Source organism: Aulostomus chinensis, chromosome 1 (genome assembly GCF_037954235.1).
Source record: "Aulostomus chinensis isolate RoL2024-O1b breed Wild chromosome 1, RoL_Achi_v1.0, whole genome shotgun sequence".
Taxonomy (NCBI): Eukaryota; Metazoa; Chordata; class Actinopteri; order Syngnathiformes; family Aulostomidae; genus Aulostomus; species Aulostomus chinensis.
In genome coordinates, this window is record NC_141320.1 from 15,827,117 (window position 1) to 15,849,309 (window position 22,193).

Consider the following 22,193-nt stretch of genomic DNA (forward strand, 5'->3'; position numbering starts at 1 on the left):
CTCCTGATGACTCAGGACCAGTTGATGTCCATTTACCTGTCATGGTGACAGAGAACTTTGTCCAGCTCAACCAGGACAAAACTGAGGTCTTAATTGAAGGTGGTGGCAGCGTTGTTAGGGCCTGAGCCTCCTCCCAACCAGCCACAGCCAAGTAGCAGGAGTTGGCCATAGAAAAATGCAATTCCTCCTTCAAAGTCCGCAGTCCGAGACCTGCTGGAGGCTCCACCAAGATTTGAACTCGGATCACTGGATTCAAAGTCCAGAGTGCTAACCATTACACCATGGAACCTGTCCAAAAAAAAAAAGACATGAGTGAGAAAAATTATGGCGCTTATCATGTAGGAGGGACTACAGTGGTTGTCTGGTTTTAATTTTCACAAACATCCATCCATCCATTCATCCATTGTCTTCCGCTCATTCCTGTTAATGGTTGCAGACTCCTTTTTCAGAGCTGGAACCTTCCTCTGTGTCAGCTTCCTGTTCCCATCTCTATGTTAACGGTCAGTTTTGACCCACGTCTTCAATCAGCTGTCAAATAAACTAAAACAATTTTCTATCATGGTTCAGGTTAACAAAATCCTCATCAACTTCTCTGGTCCAATCACATTTATGTTGGCACACAGAGAACAGATCTAGAGTCAGAGCTGAGACTTCAGTCTAACCACCTTAAGATGGAGGAGAAGAAGCCCTGATTTCTGGGTCTCACAGTCTTTTTATTCTCTTGGCTCCACCCACACAGGGCAGGAGAACATCCTCATAGTGAGTCAGTATTTTTCCATGTTTAACCAAATCAGCTCTCAGTGGTTAAGAACAGGTGAGTTAGTGAGTGTGGTTCGTTCTAATCTGATGTCCAAGCTGCAGGAAACAGCAAAGCCAAACAGTACAGAAGCCTTTCAGCATTCATGCAGACTGGAAAGAGGCTGAAATGCTCCCTGCTTCTGGAAGGAGCAGAGATGGAGCCAGAAAAAACACAGAATTTACCCAGACTCTGATTTGAACTAGCAAGAGACTCAAGCTGGTCATGAAGTATGATTGGCTGCCTCTTCGTGATGTCATTCACACACACCTGTATAATCAGGATGTGAGCTGAGGGGTGGAGATCAATGAGTCCTGGAGACGTTCAATAATGTCCACAACTTTGGCACCAGGAAGACAGCAGGTGATGGCACCTGGGAGTTCAACAGACCTGATGATTGAACCACCAATCACAAGGATTTCAGCCTCCATTGTAAACAGAGAGTTTAGATGAGAGAGAACCTGCTGTCAGCCTCACCAGTCAGGGCAGTGGCAGAGGCAGCAGAGTTGAATGAAGCAGGATCACCTGGCAGGTCCCAGCTGGAGGTGATGACATCACTGGCCTCAGTCCTCACCAGTGCTCTGCCTAGCAACAGGGACGATGGGGAGAAACCAGTAGAAGCACTCTGAGAGTTGGAGACAGCAGGAGAGAGACCACGACAGAGTCACCCATGGGAAACTGTTGGATCCACTCAGGACCGGCTGGACAGACACAGATCAAAGACAGAATTGATGATGATGTCATCAGGGCTTTGATAGTGTCTTTATTTGTACCTAGAATTCTGTCTTTGATCTCAGGAGGACATGAAAGAAACCCAATTGAGGAAAGTAGAGGAGAACATTCAGCTTCATTGGAAACACTTGAACTGTTGAACAGTAGAATTTGTTTGAAACAGTTTACAACACTGAGTGACAGGATTGAAGAGGGAAGGTTTTTCTACTTTAAATTTAATTCTATCTTTAAACTGTGGATGAACATTTTTAGTCGTTCATATTCTAACATACAGAGGAAGTCATGTCATTCCCTTTTTAAGAAAATAAAAAACATGTGAAGCTCCTCCCCCCAGCTCCAGATGGACAGACAGACATGAGAGTGGCCAGGAAGCAAAGAAGTGTTGTGCTCCTCTCCAGTGCTCTGGTGTTGTTGTGTTCTTCTCAGCTCCATCATGAAGACCTGCTGGCACTGGGCGCTGGTGGAAGTTTGCAGCTCTCACTGGAAAGTCCTGAGGCTCCTCCCACTCTGAAGCAGGCAGTTGCTCCCAGCCAGCCCACACTTTCACTCTCTGGTGTAGGAGTGAAGAACAAAATCAGAATCAAGAACCATCACTCTTTCATTGGGGCTCCTTTCTCCTTGTTCTGATCCAGAAACTCAACAGCTTCTATCATTGATTTGACAGGAAATGTTGATGACACACTGGGATTTTTGTTCTCCTGCTGTCACTGTCAAGTGCAGTTTAACATGAGAGGCAGCAGGACCATTCATGTGTTCATGTTTCCAGCAGACAAGGAGGAAACCTGGGAGGACTTCAGTGACTTTGATCACTGGTTCTCACTTCAGGTGTGAAAGCTTTTGTTTATGAAGTTTGAACGGAGCCAGGAGTTGAACCTAGAATCTTCTGATCCAAAGGCAGACGCATTATCCATTGCGCCACCAGACCTACAGAGGGGAGGGGCTTATACAAAAAAAGTCAACATTTGTTTGACAGAAAATTTAAATGATATGGTGGCATTTTCTGTTTTTGTGCTGTCTGCTTTTCTAAATATCAGGTTTAGATCAATAAATGAACACTGGGACACCAAAAGAGAATACAGTAATTAATAAAAGGTGATAAACTGTTTTTTAATAAACATTCATTATTTAACATGAAACGACTGACTTTTTAAAGACGAAAATAAGAAAGAGAACCTGCATCATCACAGCCATGAAGACCTCAACATGGTTGAAGAGAAAGTCTTGTGGTGGATTCTTGTGTTTTGCAGCATCCTTGATGAGTCTGCATAGAAACATTGGTGTTGTGGACCAACATCCACCAGGAGTGGAGCTCAACCAAGAAGAGCAAGAGGGGAATGTTTCTGGAGGAGCTGGGAAGTTCCCTGGTCAAGCCACACACTGAGGGAAGGGAACGGACGCCCCGAGACCCAGACGCTGCAGCCTTGCTCAGACAGCTGCAGAGCTCAGCAGCACTCCATCCATGCCATCAGCAACACAGAGAGCATCCACACCAGCGTCCTCCTCAGCAGCCCTGCCTCAACACCAACCAGAACAGCCACAGCCACAACCCCCTCAGGACCTGGTTCAAGACGAAAGAGGGTCAGGACTGCCCAAGCAGTCGGGACAGCAGGATGGACGGATGGTGCTTCAACTGCAGGGAACATCTCTGGAAAGAACACACAGAAGTGACACACAAGCATCTGAACACACACAGACACACAGACACAGACACACACACACACACACACACACACACACACACACACACACACACATACACACACACACACATGCATGTTCTTACACACAGAGACTTTTCCTCTGTTTTTGTTTTTTACTGGTTTTGAACCAGTAACTGGTTTCTGTTGGTTTGGTTTGCTTGACTGGTTGTTGTTTGTTGACCTTCCAAATCCATATTTTGGGTTCTGGCTTGTTCTGCTTTTCATTTTGTGTTTATATCAAAGTTGTGTTGCTGAAAAAGAGACTTTTTTCTCTTTTTCTTGAAGTAAAAATATGAGGGTCTAAACTGACCCATAACACCATGGATGTTCCAATAGTTAATGATATTAAAATGAATACTAAATCAAACCAGTCCATGTCAGAGATGTGTTCTAACACCCTCAGTAACGGTCAGGAAACACAACAACCTTTGGTTTATTTCTAGGATTTTCTTGAGGTTCATTTATCATTTTTTAACTGAAAGCGAGGGTTTACTGACTAAAAAAAGGTCCAGAGGCCCACAACTAAATATTCAAGCCAATATTTCCATGATAAGGAAGCCTGACAAGGTCACCAAGAGATGGAAACAACTTGGAGGATAGAAAATTGTTTTAGTTTATTTGACAGCTGATTGAAGACGTGGGTCAAAACTGACCGTTACCATAGAGATGGGAACAGAAAGCTGACACAAGAGGAAGGTTCCAGCTCTGAAAAAGGAGTTTGATCAAAATCTTGAACTGCCAGTAGAAATATCCTTTTGTATGTTGACCTTTGTTGACAGAAGTCACTTTAGCTTGGCAGTGAAAAGAATGGCTGCTAGCTTGACAAAGAACTGCACAAACCAGGTTCAAGCTGGACTTTGGACCCTGGTATCTGCAACGACTCCATCAACTCCTAATCTAGCAGCTCTGCTGGGTCCAACTATTTTACAGAACATTTGACAGACCTGTGGAGCAGTGAGGACACACATGAGTTGATCACATGATCCACTGAAGCGCCATTTTACCTGCCACTGAGGTCAACAACATGAGCTGGAGTTGGGAATCTTGAACTGAACCTGGTATCACAGCGACACCTGCTGCTGCAAAATGGAACAGCAACATTGAACCCAAGAACAGGATTGGAGGGAGACTGATGGTCGCTGTTTGGGTTTTTGAAGAACAAGGAGGGCATGGCTTTAAGCTGGATTCTCAGAGACTATTTCCCCAACCTCTACATTGGTATCTACACTGTCATCCAGTCATGTGACTGAAGTCATCCAGTCACATGACTGAAGTCATCCAGTCATGTGACTGAAGTCATCCATTCATGTCAGTGATGTCACTCAGCAGGACTGTCATTGCCTTCACATTCTAGAAAAGAATCCAGACTCCACATTTTCTCTTATCTATTATTGTGTTCCATCCTCCTGGTCTTTCCTCTGAATTCTCAGGGTTTACATCCAGTTCAGTTCTGACAGATTCAGTCATTAGTGTCAATAAATTTCCTTTTCTACACTGATTATATGTCAAGGTTTGTGTGTGTGTGTGGGGGGGGGGGGGGGGGCTGGAGCCTAGCCCAGCATCAACGGGCGAGAGGCGGGGTTCAGCCTGGACAGGTCACTAGTCCATCACAGGACCAACACATAGAGACAGACAACCATTCACACTCACAGTCACACCTACGGTCAATTTAGAGTATCAATCAGCCTCGTCCCCTCTTGATGTCTTTGGACTGTGGGAGGAAGAGAGAACCCACACAGGAACAGGGAGAACATGCAGACTCACACAGCTGGGGCTCCAATCTGGAACCTTCCTGCTGGGAGGCAGCAGTGCTCACCACTGCACCATTGTGTCCCCTGAAAATGCCACCAGATCGTTTGGAATTTCTGTAAAATAAAGTACACATGAACATGAAGAGGTTTTCACAGGGCTGGTGAGCCAATGGATGGCATGACCTTGGGCGCTGCTGGGGGGGGGGGGGTACATGGGAACGATTCTAAGGGCCCGAGCACTGACAGGGGCCCTCAGTGGGGCTGTAAAGTAAAAAAAAAAAAAAAAGATCATTTAAAATGAGCTAATTAAACATGGTTGTCGATTTCCATTACTTTTTTCTTGAGTTCTTCATCACATTGCCATTTAACCCCCCCCCCCCTTGCACAATGGTGCAGTCCAATTCAAACCCGCGAATGCCGCTCTGAGCTCCGTCACTCTGCCGCTGCTGCAGGTGTGCGCTCACAGCCGCTGAGTCGCTGATGGACGGTGTGAGAAACGAGCGGTAATAATGAAGTCTGGTTGGCTCAAACGAAGAGGAAGACGGGAGAAAGAAGAGAGGAAGAAAAGAGGCAGACAACTGGTCCCTCAGTTCTTCTCCAAGAAGGTAGGCTCACTGGCCTTGAGAGTTCTAAACGCTCGTGAATGAGAGCAGGGTTCTGATGAACGCGGCCCGATGAGCCAACCAGGAGAACAAGTTTACAGCGAGCGGTGCAGTGCCAGTTCTCATTTAAAAACGCTGCCTTTGTCGTCACGGTGAACAAACAGCTGAAGTGTGTGAACTTGCGAGATAAACTGGACTCAGTACAAGATAAAATACTACGTTCTGCTGGTGCTGAGCTCATGACTAATGGGTGCCCTAAATATGCACAGATTCAGCTTCAGGAGGACACGCCCACCCAAACTACTGGAACCAGGTTTGGAGAAGGAGCTAAGCAGTACATAAAGGCTGTAGGTTTCTAGTTTTTAAGGCCCTGGTCCATCAGTGCTCTGCCACAAACCCAACTTGTGGGTTGGGGGCGTGTGGGTATCCCTATGTGGGTCTAATCTGTCACACATTCTTTATAGTTGATTTCTTTATTGTGTTACTTCCAGCCTTTATCACAGTTCAGTTAAATTATTGACTGTTAGGGGAACACATGGAAGGCTGAGTGTGAGTTCACTACAATGCATCTCACTGGCCTGCATCCCTGAAACAGTGCAGTCCATTCTGCCACTCTCCCTTCTGACTGCACTCGTCCTGATCTGCTCTATGCAGTCTATCAAATGCAACTCCAGAGCATTTTGGGAGAGGTTTGTGTGCACTTTGGATTTTTTTGCCCTCTGCCCGTTACAGTTGCTGGTGGAGGAAGGGCATTCAGTGAACTCAGACTGATCCTGAGTCACCTCAGGTCGACCATGGGGCAAGAGAGCCTGAAGGGTCCTGCAACACTTTCAGCTGAAAGGGAATTGGCTCGCTCACTGGACTTCAAATATTGAATTTGTGACTTTGCTACAAAGAAGACTCGGCGCCTCGACTTGGGCATTGAAGTCTTTACTGTGTGAGCAGTGTAAGTGAAGATGTCTTCATGTTGTTTGTATGTAGTGGAAATATTTTGGTGATGAACTTGAAGTACAAAAAGGCAGGGAAAAGACAAAAAAGGATTGGAATTGCTTTTATCTCTGCACAGACTGGGACAGAAAAAAAGGCAGCCACTCAGTGAAAGCTGGAACCCCATTGAGACGCATTATTTTGAAACGTGGTGAAACCTCAACGAGCTGGTGGGAGAGGTGGGGTGGTGCTGGGGGCTTGTCTCACATGTTTTTGCCCCTCGACCCTCTGCCTGTACGTTGGGGTTTACCCTCGTGGACGAAAGGGTTGCTTCCCTGCGCCTTCGGGTCGGGGAACGTGTCCTGACGGTGGTGTGCGCGAATGCTCCGAACACCAGTTCAGAGTACCCACCCTTTTTGGAGTCCTTGGGAAGAGTACTTGATGGTGTCCCGGCTGGGGACTCCATTGTCCTACTGGGAGACTTCAACGCTCACGTGGGCAACGACAGCGTGACCTGGAGGGGTGTGATTGGGAGGGACGGCAGGCCCGACCTGAACCAGAGTGGTGTTCAGTTATTGGACGTCTGTGCAAGTGGCAGTTTGTCCATAACGAACACCATGTTTGAACATAAGGATGCCCACCGGTGCACGTGGCACCAGGACACCCTAGGTCGCAGGTCTATGATCGAGTTTTGGTCAGATTCTTAGTTCAAATCAACACAACATTCAGCACTTCAGAAAGTTTTCCAGGCTTTGTTAAAAGGAACAAATAATTCAAATGTGTACGCTGCTCACCACAAGAAAAAAAAAAGATGATGGACAAGAAAAGTAATTCAGCCATGAAAAAGCAGATAGAAATTTGACCGCTAAAACAGCCGTCAAGAGAACAGACAAAAAGAGAGTCGCTCGTTGGCAGTGAACGTGAACGTGCAATATTCTGCATCCCATGTGTTCTTCTTGCCTCTGATGTAAAAAAGCCATCTCAAAGCTCACTGGGTGTGGTTTCAAAATGTGAAGTGTAACAATGTAGCTCTTCTGACTTGACCCCTTTTTGTGCCAGTGCACTTGGCATATCTGTTTATGAACATTCAAACATTTGTTTCATCATAAATTTGTGTTGCCTAAAAGTAAGCAGAAACTCAGTGGATCTCTTGCGGCGCGTTATGTCTGATGAAATAACTGTTGCCTCGTTGTTCAAGGCAGAAAATTGTGCTGACTCATGTTTCCTGGGGCTCTCTGGCTCTGAAGTGTACAAAATGTAAATCTGTTTCAATCCATGCAGATAAAAGACTATCATGCAGTGATGCATGGAGGTTGGAACACATAAACTCCATACAAACCCACTTTTGCACATTTGAATGACGAACAGTCCAAAACAGTGTGCTGGACAAGGTTGCTCATGTTTATTTTTATGGAGGTTGACTGATGTCTGGGCCCATACTGACATCTACTGGTCAAATAATGTAACAGCAGCATCGATGACAATACAAGGTCACAAACTCACGGTCCATGAACGGGCAACCGAGAGTCAAACTCTGACAGGTTTTTACACACACCATTTTAACACGACACACAATATTCTACTCTCTCACTCACATTTCTGTCTTGCCAGAGTTTGCACAGCACAGTTTTCTACCTACACACTCAAATCCACAGGATTTCCATCGGTATTTATAGGTATTTGTATGTTGCACAGAAAGCTGTGTGTACGCATTTGCAGAGAGTGAATATGTTCGAACCAAACTGTGCCAAGACAGAAGTTACAGCATGAGTAGGACATTGTTTTAAAATTGTGTGTAAGCAGCTCAGAAAAACCTGTACGTGACTGCTGCCTAGAAGAAAGCGTAAATACAGAGAGCACAATAGTGGATTTATTGCTGTGCATTACGTCATTGAATGAAATAAGTTTGTAATTAAGTTTATACGTTTATTTAAAGTCACACAAACTCATGGTCCATGAACGGGCAACGAAAAGTCTGACAAAAGTGCAGTTGTGATGATGGGGGGGGGCAAAATTTGAACCTTTCATGAAATTTGAAAATTTCTGGTGGCGCCCCTGGTCCGGTGGATGAATGCTGCTGCATTTTTCAAATTTATTTCTGTGCAGAAATAAATTACACCACCTGTTTGGGCGAATACCAAACACTGAGTCTCCTTCTCCCACTCAACACTCAACACAACGCAGAGCAGTAGCAAGAAGAGACGAGACGGCTGACAGACGTTTGGTTTCCAAGAAGAGCGGGAAGAAAATCAAGTTACGGCGTAGCGTGGTAATGTGATTTTATTTGACTGTTTACATAAAATTAACTTAAAATGCTAATTCAAAGATATCACTGTACAACGCCTCACATTACGGGACGTTCATGTTACTAACATGTTCACGCTGCCCCTTTGCTTGTCTATTGTGAGCCTGCTTGCTGGTAGCGATGAGATAAACTGAGATTAGAGACTGATTATCGTTCAAATACTACATTCAACCCTCTATCCCAGGCGTCCAAGCCTGTCCTCTTGTTTTAATTTCAGATGTGCTGTCCATTCTGTGGCGCCGCAGGTAGTGACCACATTAATCAGAGCCAGGAGGAGCCCTGACGCCAGTTTGACACCAGAATAATCGGTCATCACGTCGGCCAACTCTTTCCACCCTGCTGGGAGTCTGAACCCTGACACCTTCAGGAGTGGAGCACATGCAAATCAGAGAGATATCCTTTGACTGTTGGTAGATGAGCTGCTATCTGCTTCTGCTTCTGCTGCTGCTGCTGCTGCTGCTGCTGCTGCTGCTGCTGCTGCTGCTGCTGCTGCTTCTGCTGCTGCTGCTGCTGCTGCTGCTCACTCACGCTGTGGGGGCGGTGCTATGTTGAATCTCCATTCTTCTGTCAGGGTTTATTGGAGCCATAAGAGCACCTCAGTTTGGAGGAGCACCCTAAAATGCACATTTCTTCTACTGGTCTTAGCACACAGCTGTTTTGTGCTGATGTGAGGAATGTTTGTTGTTATTGTTTAGAGAACAAGTCTTCATGCAAAGTGGTGTATTTTATGCAAAGAGAGAAAAATGGGGATTTATTCGCATATTTATTTTATTCTGAGTTAAAACACTAACAATGTTGATTTCACCAAAAACTGGTGAGGTTATTGATTTAAAGCATGTTAAACATGTGAAATAGTTGATATTTTTATTGACACGTTGGTTAAACAGGAGCAGTTTCATATTTAATGGTATTCTTATTGTGTCAAAATATGCTGAGCGTATTTTTTTTTTTTGTGTGAGAGTAAAATAATTTTACTGTGAATTCATTCAAGAATTGAATTCAAGAAATTGAACCACTAGAGAGAATCTTCATACAAGTACTTGCGTTCAGCAGGACTGAGTGCTTTGCCAATCTGGTCTAAAGTTGTTCAACAACAGAGAAACAGAAGAGAGATCAGTCCTGAATGAATCACAACAGAGACTGGAAGCCTGTGTCTTTAGATCAGTGGGGACGGTCCACAAGATTCCAGTAGATTCCAGAGATGGTGAGCCACCCAGCTTGATTCCAGACACCAGTGTCTACATGCTCTGGAATAGCAGGTGAACCATCTGCTCTGTGGTAGGATCACGCCAGGCATCTGGATCGGCACCAGCTACAGTTTACGGTAGAAAGAATGCACTCATAGCTACTTTCAATCTCAGGGATTATTAGCTTTGGAACTCACAGATCAAACCCCACTTGATCTGAAGGAACTCTGACTTGGAGCCCACGAACTTTCAAGGTTAACAAAAGTGAGAAAACTCACATGAGGACACTTAATTTTCTTAAAGGGCCCAGTTCATTATTGTTCAAATGAATGTATTTTTGTGTTTTATGTGGTACAATCTTAGAATTACAAACCAAAACGAAAGTTGCAATCAACTGTAACATCTGGTGATAAGGTGGAGATGGCACTTGAGCCCCTGCTCCATATGAACCTAGAGAGACATGGATATTCCAGGATTGGGTTACAAAAGCAAACAGAAACCTGCATCAGGAGGGTTTATCAGGGTCTGGGGTCAGCAGGAATACAAACAAGAGACAATCAGGAACAACCTTCATCAGGAGGGTTACCAGGGTCAGCAGGAAGACAAACAAGAGACAATCAGGAACAACCTTCATCAGGAGGGTTACCAGGGTCAGGGGTCAGCAGGAATACAAACATGAGACAATCAGGAACAACCTTCATCAGGAGGGTTACCAGGGTCAGAGGTCAGCAGGAATACAAACAAGAGACAATCAGGAACAACCTTCATCAGGAGGGTTACCAGGGTCAGGGGTCAGCAGGAATACAAACAAGAGACAATCAGGAACAACCTTCATCAGGAGGGTTACCAGGGTCAGGGGTCAGCAGGAATACAAACAAGAGACAATCAGGAACAACCTTCATCAGGAGGGTTACCAGGGTCAGGGGTCAGCAGGAATACAAACAAGAGACAATCAGGAACAACCTTCATCAGGAGGGTTACCAGGGTCAGGGGTCAGCAGGAATACAAACAAGAGACAATCAGGAACAACCTTCATCAGGAGGGTTACTAGGGACAGAGGTCAGCAGGAATACAAACAAGAGACAATCAGGAACAACCTTCATCAGGAGGGTTACCAGGGTCAGAGGTCAGCAGGAATACAAACAAGAGACAATCAGGAACAACCTTCATCAGGAGGGTTACCAGGGTCTGGGGTCAGCAGGAATACAAACAAGAGACAATCAGGAACAACCTTCATCCGGAGGGTTACCAGGGTCAGAGGTCAGCAGGAATACAAACAAGAGACAATCAGGAACAACCTTCATCAGGAGGGTTACCAGGGTCTGGGGTCAGCAGGAATACAAACAAGAGACAATCAGGAACAACCTTCATCAGGAGGGTTACCAGGGTCAGGGGTCAGCAGGAATACAAACATGAGACAATCAGGAACAACCTTCATCAGGAGGGTTACCAGGGTCAGGGGTCAGCAGGAATACAAACAAGAGACAATCAGGAACAACCTTCATCAGGAGGGTTACCAGGGTCAGGGGTCAGCAGGAATACAAACATGAGACAATCAGGAACAACCTTCATCAGGAGGGTTACCAGGGTCAGGGGTCAGCAGGAATACAAACATGAGACAATCAGGAACAACCTTCATCAGGAGGGTTACCAGGGTCAGAGGTCAGCAGGAATACAAACAAGAGACAATCAGGAACAACCTTCATCAGGAGGGTTACCAGGGTCAGATTTATTATTGAGGGGAACAAACCACTCTGATGTCTGGGTTCATCAAGGATATCATTCAAGAAATCCTAACTATCTGGCCAGTTAAATTGATCCTAACTGTTCTTCAGATGTTGTGCTGGTAATGTCATGTCATTTCTTTTCAAATGTAACTTTGTCGTTCTGATGTGTGTATTTTTATTGCTCCAACAAAGCTGTTCCTCTTCTGGGTAAATCAATCATTCAGGCAATCAATAACTGAGTGTCTCTGATGCTGTACTGTAGTATTGCAGTACAACAACACTCTGATCCTTCCTTTTCAAATGTTTTTATTGTGTTTCTCTTATCAGGTGTTCAAAATGATGACAATAAAAATCAATAATTGATATTCAGCTTTGTTTCAACAATAATAACTGATCAGAAATGAGGCCTGATGGCTGCAATAGCAGCTTTGTGTTGTTCAGTGACTCCTGCTATAAAAAGGAGTCAAGGCGGTCTTAAAGATGTGAAAATGTTCCAAAGATCCTTCTTCATGTTGGTCCTGAACAAGACTGGTGTCAGGCCTTTTTTCAAAGGAGCTCCAAAAGGCTCACTTAACCCTTTGAGGCCTGGCTGAGACACGAGGCCTGTTGACCTTTGACCCTGTTGCTCTTTTGCTCTCATTTGGCCTCTCCAGTGGATACAGACCTGAAACTTTATGAAATCCTAATCTGGTGGAATAATTCTAGAACCCCCTCCCAAACAGGAAGTAGCTTCAGGAAGGAGGTGGGGCTTCAAAGTTTTAAATATTGGTTTCTGGCAGAGGTGTGAACTCCTCCCAGAAATCTCATCTCATTTGGAGCAACTTTGACCAGTTATGATGCTTCATTGAAAGACTTTACTGGACTTTGCCACACCCTTTACGGAGAGCAGAAAGGACTTAGGGGGGTCAAACCAGCACAGATGTGATCCTTCAAGAACAGAACAACACACTCAAATTTCAACTTCCTAGGTTCAAAGAGAAAAAACTATCCCCTTGTGAAACTGGGCAAAATCAGGGTCTGGGACTTCTGCACTCCGAGAGCCTTTTGGAGCAGAATTGAGGATCAAATCTGGGTTCTGGTGTTTCTACTTGGGCTACATCCACCAAACTTTACACACATAGTGTGATGCCCCAGAGTAGCATGTGCTGGGAATTTCAGCCATCTAGGTGCTAAGGGGCCCAAGCACGGTCCCGGGGCATCCACTAACCCTAAGGGGCTCCTCAAAGTCTGGCCCCTCTTCCCTGGTTTCATTTGAGCTGAAGCCACCAAAAGTCACACCAATGGTGGATGTCAGTGAGAGGACTGATTCTGACATTTTCAGCCATCCAGAAGTTACAGAGCTGAAACACAAGACCCCAAAGCCCCTTCCATGTTTGTTGCCAGAGATATCGTAGTCATGACAGTGCACCTCCTTTATGAAGAAAAACAAAACAACTACTGCTTTGGGGCTTGTGTTTAGGGTTATTATATTATTATTATTATATTATATTATGTGTGTAAAGTTTGGTGGATGTAGCCGGATGGGCCGGTGTGAGCAGGCATTTCAAAATATATATTTCTGGTAAAAACGCAGAAACAGCAGTTAGTTTGTTTTTGTGTTAAAATGAGAAACAGACCCATCCAGTTGTAGTGCCACCACTCAGCGGCCACCTTGCAGTCAGAAGCCATGAAGAATGTTGCCCAGTAAGAGGAAGGAGAAAGGAGGAGCCGAAAAAGAGAGACTCCGCAAAAGAAAAGCAGCCGAATTTCCAAAACTCGACGCGTTCTTTCCAGGGCTGGACTGGGAAGAAGAGACGTCAGGTGTTGGAACGTGTAGTGGAAGAAGAAGGCCTCTGTGAGTAGTGAAAGAGTATCACTCTTTTAACATGGTTACTGTCTTCCATGTAGAATACTGCACTTTATTTTAATTTTTGAAACTTCAAAATGTGCGCATACATCCTCTGGTATGGCGTGTGCTTACACATATCGTGTAAATAACCATGGAGGGCTGCCAGGGATGAAAAATGCCAGGGCCATTTTTTGGTCCCAGTCCAGCCCTGCTTCTTAACCTGCTCACGGTGTCCTGTCAGCTGTCTTCCCTCAAGGAGGTGGCCATTCTTGCTCTGGAGCAGTTTCAAAAATAGGCCTCAGCACACTGCCTCTGTGCCATGCCTCTCTCATGCTCCTCTACTCTTTGGTGCACATGCCTCCAGTCTGTCAGGCCTCTAATGAAGACACTTGGATCACTGGGCTTGCTAAAAGCAGGGCAAACAAAACAAAACAAAGCATGACGTTGACCACAATAAGTCAGCCATTTCCACGTCGTGCCGTCCGTTCTAACGAAGAGCCTCTGGATGACAGGGTTCATGGAATCTTGTTGAGGATGAAACTTTAAAAAATCAGTCCTCTGTGTGGAAGAAGGGCGACTAAAATAGTCTCCAACTGTCTGATCTGACTCCTCCACTTCCATTGCAACAGCATGGCTTGACTAAGAGAAAGAGAGAGAGCTGAGAGATTTCATTGGACGAGCCCAATGTCCTTCAAGAAAATCAACCAATGGGCCGCGTTTCGCGTCTCCGATACCGTTACGGTCGATTAAAAACTATACACTTTTGAAAAAAAAAATTATAACAGTTATGGGCCGGCCCAAAGATGTGCATCGGCCAGATGGCCAGTCCAGCCCTGGGTTCACCCTTGATGGGTCACCAGTCCATCCCAGGACCAACACACACAGACAGACAACCATTCACTCTAACAGTCATTTAGAGTGTTCAGGTAACCACTACCCTCTTGATGTCTTTGGACTGTGGGAGGAAGCTGGAGAACCAGAGAGAACCACCACAGAGACAGGGAGAACCTGCAGGAGGGGTGGAGGTCGATGAGTCCTGGAGACGTTCAATAATGTCCATAACTTTGGCACCAGGAAGTCAGCAGGTGATGGCTCCTGGGAGTTCAACAGACCTGATGATTGAACCACCAATCACAAGGATTTCAGCCTCCATTGTAAACAGAGAGTTTAGATGAGAGAGAACCTGCTGTCAGCCTCACCAGTCAGGGCAGTGGCAGAGGCAGCAGAGTTGAATGAAGCAGGATCACCTGGCAGGTCTCAGCTGGAGGTGATGACATCACTGGCCTCAGTCCTCACCAGTGCTCTGCCTTGCAACAGGGAGGATGGAGAGAAACCAGTAGAAGCACTCTGAGAGTTGGAGACAGCAGGAGGAGAGAGACCACGACAGAGTCACCCATGGGAAACTATTGGATCCACTCAGGACAGGCTGGACAGACACAGATCAAAGACAGAATTGATGATGTCATCAGGAGGCTTTGATAGTGTCTTTATTTGTACCGAGAATTCTGTCTTTGATCTCAGGAGGACATGAAAGAAACACAATTGAGGAAAGTAGAGGAGAACATTCAGCTTCATTAGAAACACTTGAACTGTTGAACAGTAGAATTTGTTTGAAACAGTTTACAACACTGAGTGACAGGATTGAAGAGGGAAGGTTTTTGTATTTTCAGTTTAATCCTAACTTTAAACTGGGCATGAACATTTTTAGTCGTTCATATTCTAACATACAGAGGAAGTCATGACATTCCCTTTTTTTTAACCTGTCCTGTTCAGGAAATGGAAATGGAAATTTAGCTGCTATGTTGAATCAGAAAAACCTTTTGAAGTCTACTTTTGCTTCAGTCAGAAAGTGGACTGTTGTTAACTCTCACAATGGTTGGTGATTGTGGAGGAAGACAAAATCCTTATGAACCTCTTTTTAACAGACAGATTTCTAAAGACACTGGTTCATTTTATTTTTCTTCTTCTAGCAGAGGATGGTTTTGATCCATCGACCTCTGGGTTCTGGGCCCAGCACGCTTCCTCTGCACCACTCTGCTCTACCATTGACGGTGCCAGGAGGCCTAAAAACACAAAACACCAATTCAATCCAGGACCTTGGAGCCTAAACTGAAAGTCCATCACACGGTGGCTCTGCTGGGGCTCCCACAGGTGAGTGAGGCTGAGCTCCAGTCTGCTCTGAGGAGGCAGCAGACATCTGCACCACTCAGAGGTTTGGTTGGTGGCTTTGACAAAATCCCAACAAACTAAAATCCTGTTGAATCAGGAAGTTCTAGTTGAACTCTCATCCACGTCACATGACCAAGAAAACCTCCTCTTTCATTCAGACCAGAACAGACAAACATAGAAACATTGTTTCAGCTTCTGATCAAACAATAACAAGTTCTTGATTGTTTGTCATGTTCTATTAATCAGACTGATGTTCTCTGGATGTTCTAGGAGGGGGGTCTGTTTCTGATGAAGCCTGTTTGGTCTGGGGGGGTTAAGATGGTGGGGCTGTTTCAGTTCTAGTGCTGAAGGCTTTCACCATGACAGTCAGACTCTCCTCTGTCCTTCATGGTCCCTCAAATGTGCAGCGTGGACCTCACAAACTGAATTTAGCCTGAAAACTCTTCATGAAAAGCAGGTGACTCAGAGTCTCTGTGGCGCAATCGGTCAGCGCGCTCGGCTGTTAACCGAGAGGCTGGTGGTTCAAGCCCACCCAGGGACGATGAACAGGCTCTACTGGTGCTTAGGAGTCGCTGTGTTAATGATCTGAATGTGGACGGACAGACTGACCCTCCACATTACACACCTGTGACAGATCTCTGGATGAGAAGTGTTAAATTTAGTCGTCATGTGTCATGCAGTGTTGAGGAGGCCTGCTGGCTGTGGGTAAAGTGGGGGCTCAGAGTTTGTGGAGTCAGCTCTGGAGTGAAGGGGGTCACTGTTTGGTTCTCAGATGCTCCAGCTCAGGTTAGCGAGGTGGTGGAGAAATGAGTGAGAGCTCTGCCAGCTGGAGCCTCTTGGGTCCCGGGAGGCTTCACTCCTGGAGGTGGAAATGATGAGGAGTTTTAAAATCTGCTCCTCTTTCACGCTGACTTGTTTTCTAGGGTTCCCTCTTTTATTCTCCTGGAGATCAAGAGGATCCTGCCATGTTTGTCCAGGAGACCCACAGCACAACAGTCAGTGAATGGGGATGCAGGCAGGCTTTTAATGGGGGTCATTTGAAGTCCCAAGTCCAGTTGGAGCAGAGGCTGGAGTTTGATTCTCCAGGAGTTTTTGTTGTTGTTTTTTTCACCAGTTTCTTTTGGTTTGGAGGAAATCATTCCAGGTGTTTGAAAGAAGGTGAGAGCAACTTTGGAAAATGTTCAACTGGTGTTTTTAAATGTCTTTGCACCAACAAATGGTGGACAGGACAGCTTTTGAGACATTTTAATGCCACCGTTCAACAGTGAATCTGCTGGTTTCCTGTTTTTAGGAGCTGATGGGAGCTGCACAGAGAAGCTCTTTGAGACAGGAACCATTCAGAGCTCCACCCTGCTTCTTCCAGCAGGATCCACAGATCCACCAACACACCAGCTGTTTGATGAGTGGAGGCTTTTGACCAGGATTCCAAGACAGCACAGCTGGACTCACTCAGCAGCTAACTTGTTAGCACCGACTAGACAGGAGCGCTTCTATGGTTTTACTCAGTGGTTCAATGTTTTTAAGAGATGTCCCATTCAGCCTGTGGGTTTGAGTGATCACTCTTCAGTCTCCTGTTCTGTTTTATTAAAATTTTCATTTAAAAGCTCCTGAGAGAGAGAGGGGGGGGGGAGATAGAGGGAGGGGGGGAGACAGAGAGAGAGAGAGGGAGAGGGGGGGTAGACGGAGAGAGGGGGGAGACAGAGAGAGAGGGGGGAGACAGGGAGAGAGGGCGGGAGGGAGGGAGAGAGAGGGGGGAGGGAGAGAGAGGATCAAACTGATCTCAAACTTGACTTCAAAATTCTCTGATTATAATCATTTTTACTCCTTGATAGATTCATCACTGCAGTGTCATAGAGGGTCCATTACTATTGCAGTATATTAAAGAATATAAGAACGAGGTTACCATTCATGTAAATATAATATTTCATGTATTGCAGTATATTTTCAAAGATATGACACTTTAATTTTTTTAATAAGAGAGACTTTAATGTGAGACTTTAATGTCTGTCTTTGATCTCTAAACTCTGACTCTGATGTCATTGGTGGTGACTGAACTCTACCCCCTGACAGACTGAAGGCTCCTATTGGTGATGTCATCATAAATACATGAAGGTCTTTTTTCAATGGTATAACATTAAAGCTCATCTTAGTAAAACAATCAAGTTACCTGAACTAAATTCTTGAAAAAATGACTGTCACTGACTTAAATGAATCAAATCTACTTCAAAGTTCCTTCTGTTGTCATAAGTCAGCCATTTTAAGTATACTTGTAGTTCCAGAACATTCCAAGAGGAGATGATATGAATCATTTTGTTAGATGAACTCAGTTCCTCTGCTTTGATGTTGGTGGACCGAGGGGAGTTTGCCTGAACCTGCTTGGACCTGCTGGCTCCTGCTCAGTCCCTCACTCAGCCTCACTCAGCCTCAGCAGCACCGCTCCACTGAGGCCTGATTCAGGTTCCTAGCAACCAAATAGGAGGAGAGCTGAACCTTCTTGCTGGGAGGCCACAGTGCTGACCACTGCACCATTGTGTCCCCTGAAAATGCCACCACCTTGTTTGGATTTTCTGTAACAGCAAGGACACATGAACACAGCTGCTTCTTCACAGGGCTGGTGGTGCAATGGATAACGCGTCTGACTACGGATCAGAAGATTCTAGGTTCAACTCCTGGCCAGCTCGCTTTGAACTTTATACTGAGAAGATGAAGTGAGAACCACTGATCAAAGTCACTGAAGTCCTCCCAGGTTTCCTCCTTGTCTGCTGGAAACATGAACACATGAATGATCCTGCTACCTCTCATGTTCAGCTGCACTTGACAGTGACAGCAGGAGAACAAAAATCCCAGTGTGTCATCAACATTTCCTGTCAATCAATGATAGAAGCTGTTGAATTTCAAAATGAGAAAAAATGAACACCAGAGCACTGGAGAGGAGCACAACACTTCTTTGCTTCCTGGCCACTCTCATGTCTGTCTGTCCATCTGGAGTTGGGGGGAGGAGCTTCACATGTTTTTTCTTTTTTTAAAAAGGGAATGTCATGACTTCCTCTGTATGTTAGAATATGAACTACTAAAAATGTTCATCCACAGTTTAAAGTTAGAATTCAATTTAAAATAGAAAACTCTTCCCTCTTCAATCCTGTCACTCAGTGTTGTAAACTGTTTCTAACAAATTCTACTGTTCAACAGTTCAAGTGTTTCTAATGAAGCTGAATGTTCTCCTCTACTTTCCTCAATTGTGTTTCTTTCATGTCCTCCTGAGATCAAAGACAGAATTCTAGCTACTGTCAAAGCCCTGATGACATCATCAGGAATTCTGACCTGTCCAGGGTGAACCCTGCCTCTTGGAAACATGGTCAAGTTCTTCTGACTTCTCCAGGAGCGTCCTGCTCACATTGGTCTGTCTTCATTTTGACTCCTCCCACTGCCACAATGACCAGCCTTTATACTCTTGGTGACTGGGGCCCTGGTTGCTGCAGGCCTCAACACCAGCCTGTGGTTGTGAGCAGGGCAGAACAGAACTGACAGTATCTCCCATGCAGGACCTGGGTCAGCACCTGGTGCCAGCTGGGGCACCGCTTGAACCTGGACCCCTGGAAGATCTTCTCCAGGAACTCGCCTTTTTCAATCGAAACAGCGTGAAACTTCAAGTAAAGAATTAAAATTATTTAATTCACAATGAAGCCTCTGTCAAAAAACAAAGGAACAACTGACTACCTCCCCATGACTTCACACTGATCACCAGGAGGTAACCTGGTAGTCAGAGCAGCAATGCTCAGGTCTGTGGACTCAGAGGAGGGTTCTTCTTTTGGTCACAGGTTTGAAGACCTCAGTGGAAGAGAGAGGAGAAGCTGTGAGAGACCTGCCACACCTCTCCAGTGATCTGGGACATGATGGCAGTGGTGGGATTTGAACCCACGCCTCCTCAGAGACTGGAGCTTAAATCCAGCGCCTTAGACCGCTCGGCCACACTACCTCACTGAGCTAGTCAGTGAGTTGGTCTGCTAAAGGCATGTTGAAGAGGAAGTAACATAATGATATCAAACTGATTCTGAAGGGGGACTCCTTCCCTCCCACGGTCACAGGAAGTGACGACAGCGCTGCTAGAGGCAGGAAAGAAATGGTAAAAGGACTCAGTTTGTACAGAGCCTTTCTACCTCAGCAGCACTCAAGGAGCTGAACAATGTCCTCTCATTCACACACACTCACACACTGATGCTGAAGGCTGCCATGCAAGGAGCCAACCTACTCATCAGAAGTATTTAGGGGTTCAGTCTCTCACTCAAGGACACTTTGACATGGTCACTGGAGAAAGTGAGGATCAAACCAGCCACCCTTTGGTTGCCAGACGGCCACGCTACTCCTGAGTCATGTGACCTGGATAAGATGGTGAACTACAGCTGATTGCCATGCTAGCAAACCCCCTTTTGTTTGGTTTGGTTGTTGTGTAGTGACTGTGGATGAATACACAGGAGAAGTTGAGCATAAATTTGTGTTTCCCGTTCACTTGAATATCTGCAGGAGTGTGAGGTGGAAATAATACTTGGAGGAGAATGAGAGTTCAGTCTCAGCGCTATGACCTGTGCTGACACTAAAACATGTCAGCCCACAGAACAAAGATGGCAGTCCTCTGGGAGAGCAGGTACACCACACATACATGAAGAAACCCTACAGGAAACAAATATGTTGCCAGAGACTTTTACTCTGTTTTTGTTGTTTACCCAAGAACAGGATTGGAGGGAGACTGATGGTCGCTGTTTGGGTTTTTGGAAAACAAGGAGGCTGTGGGTTCAAGCTGGATTCTCAGAGACGATTTCCCCAACCTCTACATTGGCATCTCCACTGTCATCCAGTCACGTGACTGAAGTCATCCAGTCACGTGACAGAAGTCATCCAGTCACGTGACTGAAGTCATCCAGTCACGTGACTGAAGTCATCCTGTCATGTCAGTGATGTCACTTGGCAGGACTCTCATTGCCGTCTCATTCCAGAAAAGAATCCAGACTCCACCTGTGGCTCCATGATAACTGAGGGACCTCTGGTTGGAGGCTGGACGATGATGTTTGGACTGGAAGGAAACTCCTTGTCCAAATTCCATTGTGTTCAAGTTTAAAGTACCACAATCAGAAGTAGCTGAATCTGACAGGTGGAGGTTTGGAACTACAAGATGGTGATGTTTCCTTGACTTGATGCTCTGACTGTCAGGGTGGATGACAGCTTCTTCTGCTGCTGCATCTGAGTGGCTATGATTGGAGGTTTTACCCTCCAAGGTTGTTTGGTTCCAGGGGACATTTTAAAATTCCAGTCCCCAACCTGGGCTGTTCTGAAACTCTTCTCCTGAATCACTCCTGAGCTGCAGCAAGAACAAATACCAGTGCCAACCAGATCAACTTAATGGCTGCTAACAGCCTCAGACACTTGATTTCCATCAATCTGGAGCCAAGAAGGCCCTCACCTGTGGTTCTCCTCCAGGAGGGTCCAGGTTCTGCCATTGTGGCTCCTGGTGCCACTGCCAGAGAGCCTCAGCTGCACACTGCAACATTTCAACAGGAGATTGACATTCCTTCAAATGTCCTGACATCTGATTCCAATGGTTCTGTTCCATCTTTATATTTTAAAATCAATCACACAATGAAAGCTGCCTCAGCAGGTTTAAGAGAGAGAACAAGCTAAGAGATCTGAAACCAGTAAAATATGCTTTTCTGTGTGCAAACTAGTGAGGGGCATGGAAGGATGTTTTACCACCAATACAGAACCCAGACTTTAGTCATGTGATGAGATGGCGACTCTGATTATGAAGTTAATGGACAAAATGTGAATTGAAAGAAAACACATTCCTTCAGCAGACTTTGATCCAACATTGAAGTTAGAGTTTGGTGGCTGCTCCATGTTGGAGGAAACCAGGCGATGTTGGACCGTCACAGGGAAGCTCCTTTGCCTCCTCTGCTGCCAGTTCAACCACTCACTCCCATCAGTGGAGAGCAGCTTCAACTGGGTTTGGAATGTACCATTGTGGATGCATAGGAATGTGGAGAAAATGTCCTTTGTCAGAAGTGGGATTCGAACCCACGCCTCCAGGAGAGACTGCGACCTGAACGCAGCACCTTAGACCGCTCGGCCATTCTGACAGACACTGAAAGTTGCAGACTTCAATATCAAATGAATTCATTCACTGACAAAGTAGAATTTTTTTCCACAGGAGCTACTGGCTCCTTAGTTGTTACATTTATTGTTAACATTAAACACACAGTCTGAGTTCATGGCAGTAAGAAATGAACCAGAACATTTGAACCACGTAACATCTCTTGATCAGTTTGTTACATGGGACACATTCCAGACAGGAAGGTCCTTCTGAGACTTGAACTCTGATCACTGGATCCAGAGTCCAGAGGGCTCACCCTTCCACCATGGAACCAAACACAAGGAGGAGGTTCCTCTAAATACCACTTGACATCACCTGCAATACAAA

The 22,193-nt window shown here is 45.5% G+C and overlaps 1 long non-coding RNA gene and 5 other non-coding genes across 6 annotated transcripts; 3 read left to right on the forward strand and 3 right to left on the reverse strand.

Moving 5' to 3' along the window:
• Nucleotides 1–217: 217 nt before the first annotated feature.
• On the reverse strand, nucleotides 218–289 carry trnaq-uug (transfer RNA glutamine (anticodon UUG)). The gene has a single exon. It is a non-coding gene; the product is annotated as a tRNA-Gln (tRNA).
• Nucleotides 290–5,328: 5,039 nt separating this feature from the next.
• Nucleotides 5,329–9,076, forward strand: LOC147270528 (uncharacterized). The gene is made up of 3 exons (XR_015111753.1): nucleotides 5,329–5,584; nucleotides 8,615–8,777; nucleotides 9,059–9,076. It is a non-coding gene; the product is annotated as an uncharacterized LOC147270528 (long non-coding RNA).
• Nucleotides 9,077–16,191: 7,115 nt separating this feature from the next.
• Nucleotides 16,192–16,265, forward strand: trnan-guu (transfer RNA asparagine (anticodon GUU)). Its single transcript has one exon. It is a non-coding gene; the product is annotated as a tRNA-Asn (tRNA).
• A 2,067-nt stretch (nucleotides 16,266–18,332) lies between these two features.
• trnar-acg (transfer RNA arginine (anticodon ACG)) lies at nucleotides 18,333–18,405 on the forward strand. The gene has a single exon. It is a non-coding gene; the product is annotated as a tRNA-Arg (tRNA).
• A 1,213-nt stretch (nucleotides 18,406–19,618) lies between these two features.
• Nucleotides 19,619–19,700, reverse strand: trnal-uaa (transfer RNA leucine (anticodon UAA)). Its single transcript has one exon. It is a non-coding gene; the product is annotated as a tRNA-Leu (tRNA).
• A 2,069-nt stretch (nucleotides 19,701–21,769) lies between these two features.
• On the reverse strand, nucleotides 21,770–21,852 carry trnal-cag (transfer RNA leucine (anticodon CAG)). Its single transcript has one exon. It is a non-coding gene; the product is annotated as a tRNA-Leu (tRNA).
• Between the last annotated feature and the right edge of the window lie 341 nt (nucleotides 21,853–22,193).